Source organism: Ammospiza caudacuta, chromosome 1 (assembly GCF_027887145.1).
Source record: "Ammospiza caudacuta isolate bAmmCau1 chromosome 1, bAmmCau1.pri, whole genome shotgun sequence".
NCBI lineage: Eukaryota > Metazoa > Chordata > Aves > Passeriformes > Passerellidae > Ammospiza > Ammospiza caudacuta.
The window spans coordinates 148947878-148967561 of NC_080593.1; positions in this window are offsets into that span (position 1 = coordinate 148947878).

Genomic DNA, 19684 nt, shown 5'->3' on the forward strand with positions numbered 1-19684 from the left:
GGGGAATGTATTGCATTGGGAAATTTGGTGGGGGAGGAGGAAGGTGCTTTTGTAAGGTTTTCTTTTTTTTTTTCACTTTTAATTTTTTTCCCTCTTCTTTTCTTGTAGTTTAGTTAATAAAGTTTTCTTTATTTCTAAGCTGGAGCCTGCTTTGCTTGTTCCTGGTCACATCTCACAGCAGACACCAGGGAGAGAGTATTCTCATGGAGGCACTGGCTCTGTGCCAGGCCTAAACCATGACAGAACTAGTTCATATTTCCTGTGCTATTTGAAAAGTGCTGCATAAAAAAGATTGTGTAGAAACAAAAATCTTTGAGGAATAGAATAGTAGAAACTTAGTTTCTACTATATAAAATAGTAGAAAGCATGTAACTGCTTCAGAAAGGAGGAAAAAGCTGAGCAAGGATTTTAAGGTGGCAAAGTTCACCATCCAGATTATATAAGTGAATTAATTAATTTCTCATAGAAGTCCATCTATTCCGGAATACTTAAAGTTTATTTCTGCCTATAACGTAGCAAATCATATGACAACAGGATCTCAAACTTTGGTATGTTACAGGAATATTCTTCCCTGCCTGAATTTACTGATTCCAGTGAATGATTTTGCATTAAGAGTATAAAGTGAGCTAAAATTATTAGCTGAGTTTTAAGAACCAAAATTCAAAAGGAACCAAACAATCTCCCCCATTTCCTTGAGGTAATTTATTCATTTCCAGATGACCAGATTCTGGACAGAAAAATGTCTTATACAATCCCAATTTTTCGACTTGATCATATATGCAGATATACATTGCTAATATTGATTTTGCTGCTCTGGGTTACTCTGTGTCATCATAACTCACGCAGTGTCTGGCATTATTCAAACAAATGCATCCCACTTTTGGCTATAGACTAAGATTGACTTGAGAAACTCAAGAAACTTTTATCTTTAATGGAATATGAACTGACTGCTTTGACTTTCCTCAAGATGCAGGTGACCATCAAAATATAAGACATTATGAACTCTTATTTTTCTTTGTCTCTTTGTATAATCTGTTCTGTTTTATCTGAGATACTCAACAGAGACAAGGAGAGTTTCCACTCGAATTTTCTTCTTCTTTTGGTGTTTATTCTTTTGTTTTCCACTACCCAAAGAATTCATTTAATTGTTTGTTTACTTACTTCTTTATTGAAATAAGCAAAGCAGTGGAGTCTGTGTTAAAAAAGAAGTGGCAAGAGGGTTTTGTTTTACTATTTTGTTTATTACCCACTACTTAAATGACTTTTAATTGGCATTAAATTAAATTACTTTCTGACAAGTTGAATCTGTTTTGCACACAGAAGTAACTATTAAGAAATCCACCTGTCTTTTTGTCAATCCACGAGCTTTTCCATCCACTTTTCTTCCTCTATCCTGTTGGGGGGGGTAGAGGTGAAAGGGAGGGCTGAGCAGCTGAGTGTGCATTTGCCAACAGATCAAGGCTAACCCTCCATGATTCCCTTACAGTGTGGAGAAAGGGGATGTTTGGGAGCTCCTAGTAACAATGAATGAAGTTTCAGTTCACTTTGTTATGTGAATGTTCCTTTTTTTTTAAGATTACTGTTGCAGTAGAGTTAAGAAAATGTATGTGTTCTAGTCACTGGGAATTCCTGCAGAGAACTGAATCAGGTATTTTTTCCCTTTTCCAAGTTCATTAACTTCTCCTAGTTTTCTTGGACATGGAAATACTACCAAATAATTGGCTTCCAACAGGACTGTCTGGCCTTGCTGAACACTAATGATAAAGAACCTTTGTTGGCTCATCCTAAGCATGAATTTAGAATATCTGTTGCTATGGATGAAGTTTAACATTGAGGAGTGTCGCAGACATTTCTTCACAGAAATCCTTTCTTTCAGGTTTCTGCGTCTTCGGGAGGCCAGAGGCCCCCGAAGAGAAGGTAAACAATTATTATCAGCTGCTGGGGAATGCAACAGGAACACCTTGATTGGCTCATTTTCTATGTTTATAATTAAGAGCCAATCACCAGTTCAAGCCAGGGGACTGAGTCCTTGGCCACAACTTTGTTGTGGCTTCTTTTCTATCTCTTCATAGCTTAGCTAGCTGCTCTGCAAAACCTCTCTCTATATTCTATTAGTATAGTAACAATGTATTATATATCATATATTAATAAACAAGCCTTCTGATTCAAGAAACAAGATTCACCGTCTCTCTATCACCAGCAGCGCCCACACAGGGCGCAGTAATAGAGGAGAATTGATCATATTAAATTTTCCTGCTTCATGGGTGAACCATTTCATAGCCAGGCAGTAACTCTTGAGAAAGAAGTGGTTCATAACAGGTAGGATGAAGTTCTTGTTTATTTTACTGTATATGTATTCTCCTGCAGTGGCAAAGTATCAGAAATACTTACAAATGGTGTAGACTGATGTAGATTATGAAAAATGTGTTTTTGCAGTGTTTGCATAGGTTCAGATACACACACACATTCATATACTTCCAGTAGCACTCAGGCTAAAACCAGGCACTCCCAAGAGACTAAGTAAATTAATTTTATGTTATTAAATCCAATTATAAAAATGAGAGCACCATGGAAAATAATAAGCAATATTAATTATTCTTTTTCTGGTTTTAGGGGTTGTGCATTGTTGGTTGTTTTATAAGATATAGAATTGTAGCACTGTGTGATTTTGGAGGGTGCTGATTTTACTGGTGACTTTGGTATGGATAAAAGGAAAAGAATTGAGTGCAATCCAACATATAAATCACAGGAACAGGCTCACATTATACTGTGTTGCCTTAAAAGTGAACTGCTTTTTGTGGTCAAGACAACTGTATTGCCTTTCACTTATTGTTTGCTGATTCTGCACTTCTACCTTGACTCAGCCAGAGCCTTGAGTATTGGAGCCTCATGGTTCAAGGCAACACAAATACAAATAATTAGTAGACAGAAAGTAAGAACATTTTAACAACTAAAAAAACACCCCAAAAAACCTAGGAAATCACAAAACAATGGTTGCTATTTTGCACTCTGGTCTGAATATACCCTGAAACAGGCAGCCTGAATAAAGGTCTTGCATATATCCAAAGTTAATTTTATTCATAGTACCTAGTATGAGTTTGGATTTGTGCTGAAAACAGTGCTCCTAACACAGGGATGTTTTCATTACTGCTGAGCAGTATCTGCAGGGAGTCAAGGCCTTTCCTACTCCTCATGCCACCCCATCAGTGAGAAGGCGGGGGGGACACAGAGCTGGGAGGAGACACAGCCGGGACAAGACCTTGACTGACCCTGAGTGATACTCCACATCATATGACATCATGCTCAGCATAAAAACTGATGAAAGGAGAAGGAAAAGGGGTTCACCATTGTGCAAACTAGAGCCCTGCTTTCATGGGAATATTTGAACACCTGCCTGCCCATGGGAAGTGATGGATTAATCTTATCTTGCTTTGCTGGTATGCTCAGCTTTTACTTTACCTGTAAACTGCCTTTATTTAAATCCATGAACGTGGTGGTGTTCACAGGGGTCCCAGGAATAGCGAAGAGACGAGAATCTGACTCCATGTTTCAGAAGGTTTGATTTATTATTTTATTATATATATTATATTAAAACTATACTAAAAGAATAGAAGAAAGGATTTCATCAGAAGGCTAGCAAGGAAAGGAAGGAATGGAATGATAATAAAATCTTGTGACTGACCGAGACAGTCTGAGACAACGGGACTGTGATTGGCCATTAATTAGAAACAACCACATGGGACCAATCACAGATCTACCTGTTGCATTCCACAGCAGCAGATAACCATTGTTTACATTTTGTTCCTTAGGCCTCTCAGCTTCTCAGGAGAAAAAATCCTAAGGAAAGGATTTTTCATAGAACATGTCTGTGACACATGAATTTTCTCACTTTTATCCTCCTCTTTCCCTAGGGAAGATATGAACAAGTGGCTGTGTGGGGCTGAGTTGCCAGCAGGGGCTAAACCACAGCATCACTATGTCAGAATCTGGCAATTCCACTGAGCTGATCACTCTTGGCTGTCCTTGTTCTAATTGGAGAAATAAATACATTAATTTTAGGAAGAATTCAACAGTACATTTACAAGGTCAATTTCTATCAAATGAAGCTGAGGAGATCATAAATAAATTAAATATAGATATATAGACTCATAAAGAAGAAAAATCATTTGATGAAATGCATCAAAGTAGTGCAAGAGCAGTGTAGACTCCTTAATCACTAGGTTATAAAATTATCCTCTTTAAGATCAATACAAAGTAAAGACATTATTTCAAATCAAGCATCTTTACAAGTGAGACTGACAATTTATTCCAGATCACTCAGAGGTGGTCAGGGCATTCCTGTAGCATGGTACCTGGGTCCTAACAAAGAGATTATCTCTTTGTATACATGAATTTAAAGTGAAGGAAACACATCTTCCTAAAAAAATTGATATGCCACTTTACAGTCACTTCTATAGTTTGTGAACCTAAATATCAGACAAAGAGACAATTCACAATGATATCTTTTACAGTTCATTCTGTGTCACTACAAGGCTGCCTCTTAGGCTGGTGGTTCGCAGCTCCTCAGTTTCTGTGTGAAATGAGGTGTGAACAGCTACAAGTCTTCTGTTTTCATTGCTGATATTTTGAACTGAACAGCTTCATTTGCTAACTATGCAAAACATTTTGCAGAGTGTGGTCATGAAATTAAAACAACATGAGAGAAAATCTGACTGACAAGAGCTATGGAAAGCCTCAGAAACATCTGTTGATGTGCAGCATTCACATTTATGCTTGGTTTTCTGACCTGGATACTATGCTCTGACTTTCTGGCTTTACCTGAGCCATCTTTTGGCTATAAACAAAAATATAAACATGCTGGGTGAACCCTGAACTGGGTTTGAGCCTGATTTGCTGCCCCTGGCTCCCATGTGAGGGAGGTTCATGCTCCCACCCACCTTGCTACAGCGTTGGGCTCCTGGCTCACCGTACCTTGTGGAACAGGCAGACATCACTGTTCCCAAACATAAAGCACATGCTATCATGAGAAAATTAAGCAGCTGGTGGGTCACTGTGCCTGTTAGCATCCAGATGTCAATATTATATTACATATGATGCTCTGCAATGAGGGATAATCTTCACAGGCTTGACTTAAACTGAGGACTTTACATCCACTTTGCCTCATGGGCATGACCTGTAGAAATCTGGTTTTATTTTCCATCATGTATGTTGGCTTTAGTGTTTTTTTTTTTCCTCCATTTGAAACACTGATTTTTGGCTTAAAGCTGGTACCAAGACACTTTTGATTATTTTATATATCTTAAATTATATCAGAAGAAAGTAACTCTTGTCATAAATGTTGAGTAGGCATAGTTGAATATTCATCTTGGCTGGGGAAGAGCTGGTAAAAGATTTGTCTGTCACAAAATGTAGACAGTAGATACAAATAATCTCACACCAGCATGTGTTTTTGAAGAGATGCGTGTAAATTGGCTGTATGAAATATCATTGAGACCAAATTAAATTAAAACACTCACTAAATTTTTTTCTGGGAGATGAGTACTGGTTCAAAGATTATACTTGCACTTCCCATATTCTGACATTTTTATGTGGGACCTGGTTTACCAGTACTTTAAAAATGATGCCAATCATCAACTTGTTCTTTGCAATGAAAACATTTTGGATAGATCAAGGGAATCTCTTTAGGGAGATTCTATAAGAGAATGAAAAACATAAAAAGGGAGATTATGTTGATGGTGGACAGGCAGGGCTGGGTCATGAATATATGCAAGTTTGATACTGACAAAATAGAGAATCATAGAATTACAGAATCATAGAACCAATGAGGTTGGAGAAGTTCTTTACAATCATCAAATGAAACCATGTCCCTTCCATCCTTCAAAGGTTGGTGACTCAACCACTTCCCCAGGCAGCCTTTTTCAATGTTAGACCATCCATTGTAGATCAAATGAAAATACCACACTCTGCAAAGGTCACAGTTAGGAAGTGCACTCAAGTACTTCTAAGAGAGCACTTGGAACTTTTCCAAGCAGTCTAGATGTTCAAAACCTGAAAATGTTGAAAATCTGTCCAAATGGAGAGGTAAAAATGGGGACTAGACTACCTCATTTTTATTACATGTTTTGTTCATTTAATTCCTCCTCCTCTGGTAGGGTTTGCAAATCTGGAGATAAAATGCAGAATTATTTAAAAAGGACCAAGGTGGATGGGGAGCCTAAATTCCTTTCACATTTTTTTCCTGGATTGATGTAATCTATATCTGACTTTCTTGTTTTGTACCGAGTAGAATGTGAATGTGAAACAGAATTACCACAGAATGGGTCTTTTTTTCATTCTAATTTCAGAGTTAAGTGGTGGGCACCTTATCTCTGGGGATATCTCTCTCAGAAGAAAACTGGACACACTACCACACTATGAGCATTCAAAAGATTTTTTTGTTTTGTTTTAACAGGAAACTTATAAATGTGACAGGTTAGATTAAATGGCAGTTTACCCTGCTTGAAGAAAAATAGATGAGAAAAACCAATATCTATAGAAAATTGTCATGAATTAAAAGGTCAAAGAAAAAAATATACTCTGGCTAAAAATTAAACTCTCATCTCAGTTTCATGTGTTTTCTCAGTGAAATTCCTCTGAGATAGACTTTGAAAGTAAATTATGTCACTCCTGTATTTTTCTCTTCTTCATTTGGAAATACGTAAGAAGTTTGCATTTTCATAAGCAATCAACATTTTCAAGTAATCAGTTTGATGGATTGAATTTTCCAAATGTTATGGTGAGCATCCGCTGGAAAACCAAAAGTATGCCAGAAAATGAAGACCTAAAAGAGACTACTTTCATATTAAAGTCTGGATAATTTTGAGTTATAAAATTATAAAATTTTAGCATCAATTCTGCTTTGGCGATCATTTGCACAGTACAGTTATTTACATCAGTGTGGTGCAAATGAATAGCTAGTAATGAAACAGCATCTGTTTGAGTCAGCAGAATTAACAGTGGTTTCAAATGTCCTAAAATCCTTTTATTCAGAGAGAGTGATGGAAAGATAGGAGGAAAAATTTTACATTTGTAATCTCTAAAACAGGATTTATCTTTAGCTTTTTTATAGGTTCACTTTTGCTGTCTTATGCATTGATTTTGCAGCAAATCTGATGAGAATAGGCAAAGTTTATAAGAGTTCAGTTGATCAGAGGAGAAGCCATTTCACTGGGTCTTTCTTGTTTGCAGTTTTGACTTCACTTTGCAACAGAAAAGATGAAATTTTCAGAGCCAGAGAGGATTTTGTGGAAAACATTTGTTTGGATTCTAGTTTATTGTACCTCAATATGAATCACACAGGCAGGGTCTTGGAGCCAAAGTTTTCAGTCCCAGCTGATCACCCTGCTTGTTTCAGATATTATTTTCCTGATAGATCTTTTTCCTACTTATTGTATACAAAGACACACACAGATTGTGTGTGTTATAAATATATATATATATTTATAAAAATAGACATATTTTTCCCCTGGAAGCTTTGTGTAAACTAAATCAGTTAAAATTTCCATCAGAAATAATGGAATTATTTCTGCTACTTTTAGTAACAAATAAACCATAACAGCTTAAAAAACAGAAGGGAGTGAAAAAAAGCAAATTTATTTTTAATATTTGTAAATTATATTTTAAAATTTTGAAAATTCATAATACTGGCAAGTTTTCTCTTCAGTGCATATGAATTTCTCATGCCCACATTGTCTCAACTACAGATGTCAGTTCCAAGTAAAAGATTTTGTCGCATCCAAATGGATGCTGGGTTTTCATGTTTTCCTCACCTCTCAGTTTTCCATGACAATTTGACCTGCCAGGGCATGAGGTTTACAATACTTTAAAAATATTAAATAGGATATGCTAGCAGAGTACATCTCCAGAGCCACACAGGCAGCACTCTGCTCTGTACTGCCTTTTGTAAGAAAATGAATGAAGTTCAAGGTCTTGCATGTTCTCCTCAAAGTACTCCTGCTCTTGGCTTGGGATACTTAAGGAAAAAAAATAACCTAAATCTTTGAGTTGAAGAATTTGGATGACAGTTTTAGTCCCTTGGTGCAAGGAGCTGTCTGCAGGTACAGGAGAGCAAATGAGAGAAAAATGGAATATTTTCAAGGGGCAGTTCAAGGATGTGAAGTAATTCACTTCAGAAACTTGGAACTGTCACAAGTGTCACCACTTCTCACTCTAAGTGCTTTCTCTAACAATACCTGGCAACTTGCATCTGAAGAAAAGGAGAACACAAAGCAAAATAAGTCACATCATTATAGGTATTTCTTTCCCAGGGGGTGGTGGAGAAAAAAATTAAAACCTTAGCATTAGTCATATCATTTAAAGCACTATGAAAAACCTTTATATATTAGAAAGATGGTCTGAAAGAATAAAAATAAGAATACTGGAATAGAATAGAATAGAATAGAATAGAATAGAATAGAATAGAATAGAATAGAATAGAATAGAATAGAATAGAATGGAAGAGGACAGAACTGAGCTGAACTGAATTTTCAGATGGAGTTTAACTGAAACTATTGAAAGGTTGCTATCTTGTGTGCAGGAAGATAAACATTCTATTTATTGTAGCTAAAGCCTTGTACCTGAAGGTGGAACATGCACTGGCAGTAGTCCATGATGGGTGATTTCTTTGATATTATTCAGTATTTTCTTGTGTTCTCCAGTCTGTCCATGTGCAGCCGCCTGGAACCACATGCCTTATTTTCATACTATAATTTCTTTAAAGTGAGATTGCATTTTTTCAGACAATTGTAAAAAGCCCAGTTCATAAGTCTTTTTTTTTCTGCAGTGGAATTACTCAGTTCTACCACAGCAGAACTGTGGCTGCTAAAAGCTGTCAACACATATTTTTTGTTCTTTGGCTGTAGTACATAAAGGGAAGAGAATTGAAGAAGGTCAGTCCAGAGTTCAGTAGGACTCAGGAGTGACCTGGTCAAACTGAAAACGTTTACTTCCCCTCATCTGAAATAAATTTAGACTGCCTCCTGGTGTAGCTCCACTACTGTCTCTATCTGTTAACAAATACAAGAATCATTGTCTTGTTCCCTGTCTACTTTCTCAGTGTTTGTTTCAGAGCTTTATTTCCATGCTTTCTTCCTGACTAATGAGTCACAGTTTTATAATTCCTTTGCCTACACACATTTATGGGATTTTTTCCTCATTTTAAACACAATAGTTATGAAAATGAGACTAATTTTTATTAATTCTATCACAATTTCCTTGTGCATGAACAAAGTTTTTTTTTTTCTGTTTTTTTCTTTTCTGACAGATCTGAAATGACTAATTGTGCAAGTCTGCCTGAGAAGGAAGAGTGGGAAGAGGGGAAATTTGGAGTCAGTTTGCTGCTTGACTTTTGATTCAGTTTATCTGATATTTGATGCTGTGCTATATAGGTGTCAGATTCAAGAAAACTAAACATGTCTAAAAGTGAAAAGCATTTTTCTGAGCTGTTTTTTGGTTTATCCTCAACACTACAAGTCTGGTCTGTGTTCACGATCTGAAGAGGAAAAAAGAAAATTCCTTATCAAATCCCAAATATTTCACTGAATAAGCTTATTTCCTGGAGGGAAGCTGAGGAAATAAATGTAGTTTGGAGAATGGACATTGTGCTTTCTGTGCTCACATTGTCCTTCTCAGTCTGTAATGTGAACTCCATGGCTGAGGCAGAGCAGTGGCATAGAAAGGATGAAAGGGCCACTCTTTGCCAGCCCTCTCTATTATGAGTACAGTGGTGAAGCACAGAGTTGGTAGCAGATTGCAGTGAAGCAAACATGGAAGGGGTAGAGGAATACAAGTCATGGAAGACATGCAGGTACTGAAGATGGTCATGAAGTGGCAGAGAAAAGAAAATGTAGGACAAATTATAGAAGTACTTTGTGCTGCTTCAAAACAATAGGCTTGCCATGCATTCTTTCTTTTTGCTGTGTTTGCATGAGGAATATTTTGCTTTCTGTACTTTACTCAGAACAATTAACACCCAAAAGGAACACAGTAGTGTCCTGAGCAAGTTTGCTGAGTATATGCAATCTGGGGAGGCCCAGCTGCATAGCAACTGCTGCAGTCATTACCTTTATGCTATTTTGTTAGCTCTCAAATAGGTGTATTTGTCTTTTGGCAAAATGTGGATGGGGTGCAAATGTAGCAGAAGACAGAAAACATGTTATAAATAATTTACAATTGTGCAGGATCCATTTTTTAGCAGGAACTGCACATTCAGTATTTTGTAATATATAAAGTCACTTGTCATAAGTTAACATATATGGTGCTCAGCTGTCTGTAAATCGTGAATTACAAACCTCCCTCTCCAACCTATGCTCTGAAGAAATGGAAAAATGACCTGAAAATATCTAATGCCCAGAGATTATTTGAGAGATCATCTCACAGCTGCTGAGACACCACTGTCTTGTAGAAAAGATACTAATGAAAGTGACCCAAGAGGGAAGAGACTGCTCAGGAAGCTTACGCCCTTTTATTTCCTTTTAGGGTTCTAAATTTACTGGGCTATACCATTTAACACTGAGAGAAATAAAAACAAAAACAAAATAAAAAATCCCCCTGTAAAATCTTTAGCAATTTATCATGGAAAATAGTCTGCAGGATTAAAAAAACCCACCCAAACAAAACAAAATGCAAAGACTTGTGAAGGCTTATACAGCAACCAGTTAACTCATCATAATGAAGTTAGGTTTGTTTGCACACACTGTTATTTCTCACAGCAAAATCACAGCCTTCTTTATCAAAGGCACTTTGGCAACTTTGGGCAAGTGTTCTATTCAGATGAGTCACACAATACTGCTGAAAAATTTGGAAGACCACTCCATTGGTGATATTTCAGAAAACCGAGAGGCAGAGACCACAAGGCTGGGATGCAAGCTGTGCTCACAGAGCTGCAAGTACAATAAGTGTAGCCTCAGAAGATGAAGCAGAAAGTGTCAAGCATGTGAGGAATAAATTTGAAATTTCTGTTCTATTTTTTTGGGGTGTTTTTTGGGGTTTTTTTTGGTTTTATTTTTTACTTTCCAACAAATTAAAAGGATTTGTTTAGCAATACAAGGTTCTAATTTACATGGGTACTTTCAGCATTCTCTCTTCAAAGAATGTGGCCTTAGCTCTGTGGGTCTGCTTCTGGAAGAAGAAGATAGATTCTACTTTACATGTAAAATTTTGCAACTTAATACTAGTGGGATATTTGAAATGGAATGGCTACCTTTTTATATTCTTGTACATGCTGGTTCCAAGCCATTTCATGGAAGAAAAGGTAGGCTTGAAAACAATCCATGAAAATATCCACAAAAATCCTTTCCATAGTCAGAGTGTGAATGACCTTTTGCTTTTTGGACAAAATCTTTCAGGGTACCTCAATTTCTTTGTCTTGCTTGCCTGAGTGTGTTACCATGGTGATTAGGAGATTCTGGAAATTAACTTCATTTTATGATTATTGTGAAACATTTGTATGTGAGGTGATGATCTGTATTTCAGAATCAGATTTTGAAGAGACAATAACCTTTTGGGGATTAGCAGCTTTTCTCACATGAAAAATAAAGAGCAACTGAGATTAAAGAAGGCCAGATTTGTAATTGATGGATTGAACCATTAATGATTTCATTCCAGTCACACCTCTTTAAATCAGCCAGAAATCCATCCCAGTTTGCTGGTAATTTTCCGCCAAAAAAGCAGTTGGATATGTAAACACTACGAAAATGAAGCAGCAAAACCAGTCAAACAAGCCAGCTGCCAAATCATGTGTCTTCTGCCAATGCCCAGTATCTTGCAACACCCTGCTCTGTCAGTGAAAATATTCCCTTTGTTATTCCACAATTACAACTGCAGTTTCACTCTTTCAAGAGTGGATAACAATAACAGCAATGACACTCTCTAGTTCTATCTAGAGAAGCGAGACTTCTTCTGGAAAAAAAAAAAAAAAAAAAAAACAAACAAGAGTTTAAGGTATGTTATCTAGATGGATTTACACTTCTTATTATAAATAGACATTTGTCTGTTCTTTATAGATTAGATTTTCTACTTACAACTGAAAGAATTTTGGCAAGATCCTTGTAATCCTTGTAAATGGAGGTAACTATTGACATGAAAATGTATAATTATTGAAAAGGTAGAAAATTTAAAGTAGGAAACACCACAGCATGAGTGGGTTCTGATCTTGGCTTACCCCAGCTCCTCTTGCTAAGCCTGGAGCACCTTCTCTGCCTCCTTCTTCACTGACCTTGGTGTCTGCAGGGCAGCTTCTCTGAGGTTTTTCTCATTCCTCATTCCCATCTGCTGTTCAAGAGGTTTTATCCTTTCTTAACTATCACAGAATATTCACCTTATCTCTTACTCCACTAAGTGGAGTTAAACAGGAAAGATCCAAGATCCCAAGACAGACATCTATGCTACTTTTAACCATTCTATAGGTTGAATGTGGTCCCTTAACAACTATTTTCTGTGACCAGAAACTGTTCTCTGGCACCTCACCTGTGCTTTATCCGTCTGGCTGCCCAGATATGTTCACTTGAATAAGCAGAAAAGTTTGAGGAACAGACTCTCAGAAATCAAAGCAAATGATGTCCACCACGCCTCCCTTGGACACAGACAGCTTATCACAGGAAGCAATCTGGTTGGTCATGCAAGATTTACCCATGATATATTCACACTAATTGTTACAGTTCACTCTGATTTTTATGTCTCCAGAAAAGTGTTTCAAAAGGATTCACTATGTGATTTTCCCTGGCACTTGTGTAATTGTCCTTTAGTCTTCTGGAATGTGTGAAATTTTTGAAAAAGGTGTGTGATAGGTCCTTTTCTGCATTCAACAGGAATCTTCCCAAATCTCCCCAGCCTGCTGACAGAGAGGCTTTCAAGGACATTGGCTATGTCATTCAGCAGCCTTGGATGTATCTTTCTGGATATCACAGCTTTATAGGGGTTGATTTCTCTCTAAAAATCACTTACTCTTCCCTCATCCATTGATGGTACTTCCCCTTGAATCCTTTCTCACAAATGCCTGAGCAAAGACGGCACTGATTTCCTCATGTCTCTTATATGTATATCTTAATGGTCTGGTTGGAAACTTTCCCATTCAATTGTTTGAACAGCCATTTACTGTACCAATAACCAATATAAAACCCAGAAGATATGGAGATTTGAAGAAAAAAAACAAACACAACAACAAAAAACAAACAAGCAAAACCAAAAACAAACAAACAAACAAAAAAAAAAAAAAAACCAAAAAAAGACTACAATTCATATATATTGGTTTATAATTCTAGAAAATTTTATTTACATTTTAGACTTTTTCTCAATTTTTCTTCATTCTGTCCCATTTTTTCCCCACCTTTTCTATTTTAATGTTAAAAATATCACAATGGGGCTTAAAGGCATTCTTAAATGAGTAAAGAATTGGCAGAATTTTTATTTTCCCTGTAATCCAGCCAGAAAAAATTAGTTTAAATTAATTGTAATCTGATGCGTGATTGTTTTATTTCAATAATCAGGGTGCTTGAACTATGATTCATAGGCACCGCTCTGTTTTGAAGTACACTTGAGGAAGAAAAGAATTCAGACCTTAGTTCTCCAAGACTGAACACATCACACAAAAGCTAAAAGGTCCCACTTTCAAAAATCTCAGCAATGATTCAGAATCTTACTAATTTTTCAAATACAAGATCAAATTGGCTTTTGATGAGGTGCAGAGGACCAAGCTCTCAAGCAATCTGTTGAATTCCAGAAAGCAATTCATATGTTATTAGTAAAAAATTTTGATTATGAATTTGGTGTTCTTGACCATGAGCAGGGTTCAGAGGCAAGTGGCAAGCAAAATCCTTGGTCTGTAAAAAACACCTTGAAATGAGGGAATAAAGAAGCACAAACACAAGTTATTCAAACATTCAGAGTCAAATGCAAGGAGCAAAGATTACCTTGGGAAGTTAAAGCAGATGGTCATTTTACACAGGGTGTTTTTAAGAGGGTAGTCTTCATTATCACTATATTGGGATCTGTAATTCATGTCAGATTAATTGAATGAAGAGAAAATCAAGGTTTTACTATGGAATAAAAAAACTATTTCTAGGATCAAAGTGGGGGCACTAGTACATTTCTATATGTTGTGGTTTAACCCTGGCTGGGAAGTCAGCTCCACACAGCTACACACTGACTTTCCCCCTGTAGAACATGGGCAGAGTCAAAAATATTAAAGTTAGAAAACTCACAGGTTCAGAAAAAGACAATATAATAGGTAAAGTGAAAACCATGAATATTAAAAAAGGCAAAACAAAGAATTAACAGACTAATTTGGATGGGCAGGCAGGTGCTCAGCCATCAGGACAGCAGGGCCTCATTATACATAAGGGAGACTTGGGAAAACAAATGCCATCACTCCAAATAACCCCTCACTTCTTCTTCTCCTTCACGTTTATATGCTGCGCATCACCCCCCTTGGGCTCTGGAATATCCCTGGGGTAAGCTGGGGTCAGCTGTCCTGGCTGGGTCCCCTCCCAGCTCCTGTGCAGACTCAGCCTCATCCCTGGTGGGGTGGGGTAAAGAGCAGAAAAAGCCTTGATGCTGTGTAAGAACTGCAGACCAAAACAACCCAGAATTGTCAACACTGTTTCCAGCATAGATCCAAAGCACAGCCCGTGCTAGCTACTGGGAAGAAAATGAACTCCATCCTAACTAAAGTCATAATGCTCCAGCAGGGACAGTACATTTCCACGTTCCACACTATGGTCTGTGTGTAAGCTGGCCACCTTTGCTGACCCATCTTTCTGCTAAGCAGGACCAGTCAATGAAAATGAAGATACAAGACTAGAGACATTAAACAAAACTGTATCCCTCCCTCCCTCCCTCCCTCCCTCCCTCCCTCCCTCCCTCCCTCCCTCCCTCCCTCCCTCCCTCCCTCCCTCCCTCCCTCTTTTTTTTTATTATAGCAATCTAGATAGATGGGAAGGCATGTGAGGGTCTCAGGCTATATGGATGGTGAAGATCTTGAAGGACTCTAGGAAGTACAGGCAGAGTAAAAGACAGAAACTAGAAATTATCTTTGTCAAAAATGTACATTTTTAAGGTTTTGAGAATTTGAGGGTCTTGGACAAAGCCCATTGGTATTTTTCCGTGTTCTTATTCAAGAGTAGTTGGTTTTGAACTTGGTATTTTTCAGGTGTGTGGTATCTATCTAGGGAGAAGAGCAGCAGGGGAAAGTCACACATCTGTTGAACCAGATCATAAAGTTCTGTCTTGTCTTGACATGTTAAATGTTCTTTACCAGCAGCAAATGCCTATGGAAGTGCATAAGAGCAGAGGAAATGTGTGTGGCATCTTCCCTTCTTACTCCCCTATTATATAAACTTCCTCAGCTTCCAGCAATCTGTGAATGATGGATAATTGAGAATATATAAGAAAGCATCTGCTACATATGGATGTGCTCAACTGCAAGTAGTGTTCACAGTTTAGATTTCTGGAGATTTGGGAAGCAATTCCTGAAATGAAAAAAAAAAAAGTGCAACTCATCACATTTCATGAATTAAATTTTGAAGAAGCATTCGTGTACCAAATATGGTATATTTTTGTAACATTAAAAATCTTTTCATTCTGCAATGATCTTTTATATGTTTTAACCATCAAAAAATCTATAACATCAGTAGTTTCTCAGCATTTTAAGAAAAGTAAATGCTTTTAAGCAAATAAGCTGATTGCTCTTAGTTTTTCAAGCATTTATTTATTTGGTTTTAAACAAGGGAATTTAATTTAAAGGACTTTTCTAGATAAAGAGTTATGGTTAGAAAAAATTGTGAGCTTTGAGGGTTGAGTGGTTTTTAAAAAATTCTTGATAAGGATGCATGTCCTGCAGACTAACTACTTGAATATTCCATGTTTCATTCACCCCCAAACAAAACTTCTGCCAGAGAGAAAGGAGAATTGCTAGGAATATGGATGAACATGGAAAAAGGGCTGATAAGGGGTGGAAGATTTCTCTGAGGAGGAAAAGCAGAAAAGATAAATTTCAGAGTAATGTAATACTCCTCCTATAAAACTCAAAATGCAATAAGATTGAATTATGAGGAAGGTATGATTATGCTGTTAAAGGATGCACACCATTATGCAAAACGCTAAAGAAAGAAAAAGTGATATGTGACTACTGAACTAGATTCTGTCTACAATAAGTGGTGGTAATAAAAAATATTCATCTAAAATTCCAAATGAAATACTTTTCATGTAATGTTATTTATTAAACCAAAATATTGCCTTCTCTTCTCTCATTTTGCTGTTCAATCTTAAGAGATTAGAGACCATTATTATTGAAAAAGTAAGAGGCTTTAAATTCTTGAAAACTAAATTCTTTAATAATGAACTCAGTGTAAAGACATATAAAAAGTCAATCATGATTTTTTAATACAGCAGTCAGCAAAGTTTAGAAGAAGAGATGATCAACAAAAGCAATTATAAAAGGATGATGCTCATGGAAAAACATTGGCACACAAACTAACAGAAGGAGTCTGGCTTCCCTCAGCCTTTCTCCATTGTGTTTTCCAAGGGAAGTTTTTTAGCACTTCTGAAATCTGCAGTATAAGAAAAAAGAAAGAAACTCATAATAGTAGTTGAATTCTTTGTGGTCCTGCATTCCAAGTCACCCTCCTGTCCTTTACCTGCCTTTCTGGGGATTTGTCAGGCACTTACTGAAAACTGTTATTTAAGTGCACTCTTAGTGCAGCTCCTTTGGTTTTCTTTTTTAACTCCCTGTAGTTTCCAGACCATATGTTCTTTGACAGTCTTTTTAATTAGTGACAGATGGATGAAAGAATTTTAGATCCTAGACTGAATTTCTTGCTGTTGTGATTTTTTCCTTAAAATGAGACTTTCCACACACTATTAATTTCTCAAAATACTTTTGCTTCTTGTGGGTTTTGCTTCCCCTCTCTGTTCTATCAATGCCTCTGCTTTGTAGAAAGAAAGAAAGAAAAAGAAAGAAAGAAAGAAAGAAAGAAAGAAAGAAAGAAAGAAAGAAAGAAAGAAAGAAAGAAAGAAAGAAAGAAAGAAAGAAAGAAAGAAAGAAAGAAAGAAAGAAAGAAAGACTATTAATTTAAACTGGTTTTTGTTTTTTTTTTATCCTATCTTCAGTGGCAGCTGATGATCCTGTAGGTCTAGTCTGCTTCTCATTCTGATTAGTGTTGTCAGGATTTCTGAAAGAAAAGTCTGGCATTCAACTAAGTGAATTACACAACTGTTATAAAGAGTTTGATACTTTATTTTAAAAGCATGTCCAGGAGACAAAACACAGCAAAACACCACTACCTAAAATGCAAAACAAAGAGTAAGGCAGTCTTTGCCATACTCATAGTCTCTGCCTCTCTCATATAATATGACAACCATCATTTCATATTGCCCTTTACTTTAGGACTACACAAATGCTCCTTTTATGGTTGTGATTCAAAATCTTGTGTTTTCTTGGTTAGTTGTTTTTTGGTGTGTTTCTTCTTCCCCCACTGACTCCTTCCCCACTGCTATGGGTAACAAAGCTCATTGGGCATTTAAGGTCTTCATAAATTACTTGCAAAATTGTTGCTCTTTCTTTTGCTCATTAAGTAGTACCTTGCTTCCAGGGAATTTGGTACTGCACGTGCTGTGATTTTACAGACATTTTCAACACATCAGTGTTACCTTCTGCCAGAAAAAGAACAAATAAACAAGAAATTTAGTCTCTCATTTGATCTACTAATCCCCTAAAATTTATTTCTTCTGGGAAAAAAAACCCAACAACTAAGACCACCTAGTTTTATGCTTAAGAATATAGTTAGTAACAACAAGTAAACAGGATGGAAATTCAATTGTTGGCAACATAATAAGTGCTGATAGTTTTGAGCAGAGAAGTTGCATTGAGAACTCATAACAACCTTCCAGTATCTGAAGGGGGCCTACAGGGAAGTCAGAGAGAGAACCTTCATTAGAAACGATAGTGATAGGACACAGAGTAATGAGTACAAACTGAAAGAGGGGAAATTTAGCTTAGATATGGGAAGAAATTCTTTACAGTGAGGGTGGTGAGACACTGGGACAGGTTGCTCAGGGAGGTTGTGGATGTCCCAGTCCTGGCAGTGTTCAAAGCCAGGTGGGATAAGGACTTAAGCAACTTGGTCTAGTGGGAGGTGTCCCAGCCCACAGTAGGGAGGTTTGGAACTAGATGGTCTTAAAGGTCCCTTCCAAGCCTTCAAATCCCATGGTTCTAATTGTGAAAGGTTTTTTTGTGTAGATGTCACAGATAAACCCCAGCTGGCAACTCAGTACCGCACAACCACTTCTGCACCCCTCAGTGGTGAGGAGAATCCAAAATAAGATGTAGACTTTGTGAAATCAAAACAGGTTAATAATTGAAACAACGACAACAAAAAAATACTAATAGTTACTAATTAAAAGTATAAATAAAATTATAATAATGAAAATATAATACTAATGCTAGAAATGAATAGGGGAGAGAGAAGGTGTAAAACTCAGGAAAAACGAGTGATGCAAAATACTGTTGCTCACCACCAACCCACTGACCAATGCCCAGCTGGTGCCTGATCAGTAATTGGTGGCTCCCAGACAACTCTCTCATTTCAGACAACTCCCACCAATTTATTTACTGGTATGAGACTCTCCTGTGTGAAATATCCCTTTGGCTAGGTCAGGTCACCTTTTCTGGCCATACTACCTCATGGCTTCTTGAACACTTCCTCTGGCAGGGCGTGAGACACTGAAAGTTCTTGATTTAGAGTAAACATTACCGAGCAACAGTCAAAACATCAGTGTGTTAGCAACATTCTCATACTAAATTCAAAACACAGCACTTTACCAGCTACCAAGAAGAAAATTATCTCAACAAAAACCAGGACAATAGACACTGTCATTAAGTTATAACTTTGAGAAATACTTATCCAATAAAACCTACCACAACTAGCCAAACCTATGCAGACATCCTAAATAAAGCTGTTTAGAAGCAGAGAGTTTGGAATGACAAGATGGTGGCTAGTGTAGATATTAATAGACATAATTTTTCTCAGCTGGAATGGGATGGTACTTGCCAGAAACACACCCAAAATTTCTGCCTATGACAAAGTGGATTGTATATATACCTTGTATTGTATATTATTTGGATAAAACTGGATATTAGCATCTCTTTTCCCTGTGCAGAGAACAAATAATGTTTTATTTCATTGGTTGGCCAGAAGAAATACTAACAGAATATTTTACCATTATATTCCTTGGAGGATTAATCTAGTAGTATATGCAACTATTTTTATCATCTATTAATCTACCTGCTGATTTACACAGTTACTTTCCTTACTCATGTTTACCATTTTGCTGCCTTGCTATGGTCCTTTAGGATGAAGAGAGAGATTGAATGTGTCCTTTAAATATTGCTTCAATTTCCTCTGTCAGAACCCCTATTGAGAGACAAGAAATAACATGCAAAGGAACCTATTTATCAAACAGGACACACAGTGATTGTCATTTCTTATCCAGTCACCACTATTGTTTAACTTACTATGCTTTTATTCCTGAGTAAAAAAATCCTGAGAGATTGAAGAGGATAATGTATTTTGCATAAAAAAGCCTTTCAGATGAGTTCCTTGAATATTTACAATGGAGAGGAAAAAAAGTTTTTGTTGCTGAGCTGTTTTGG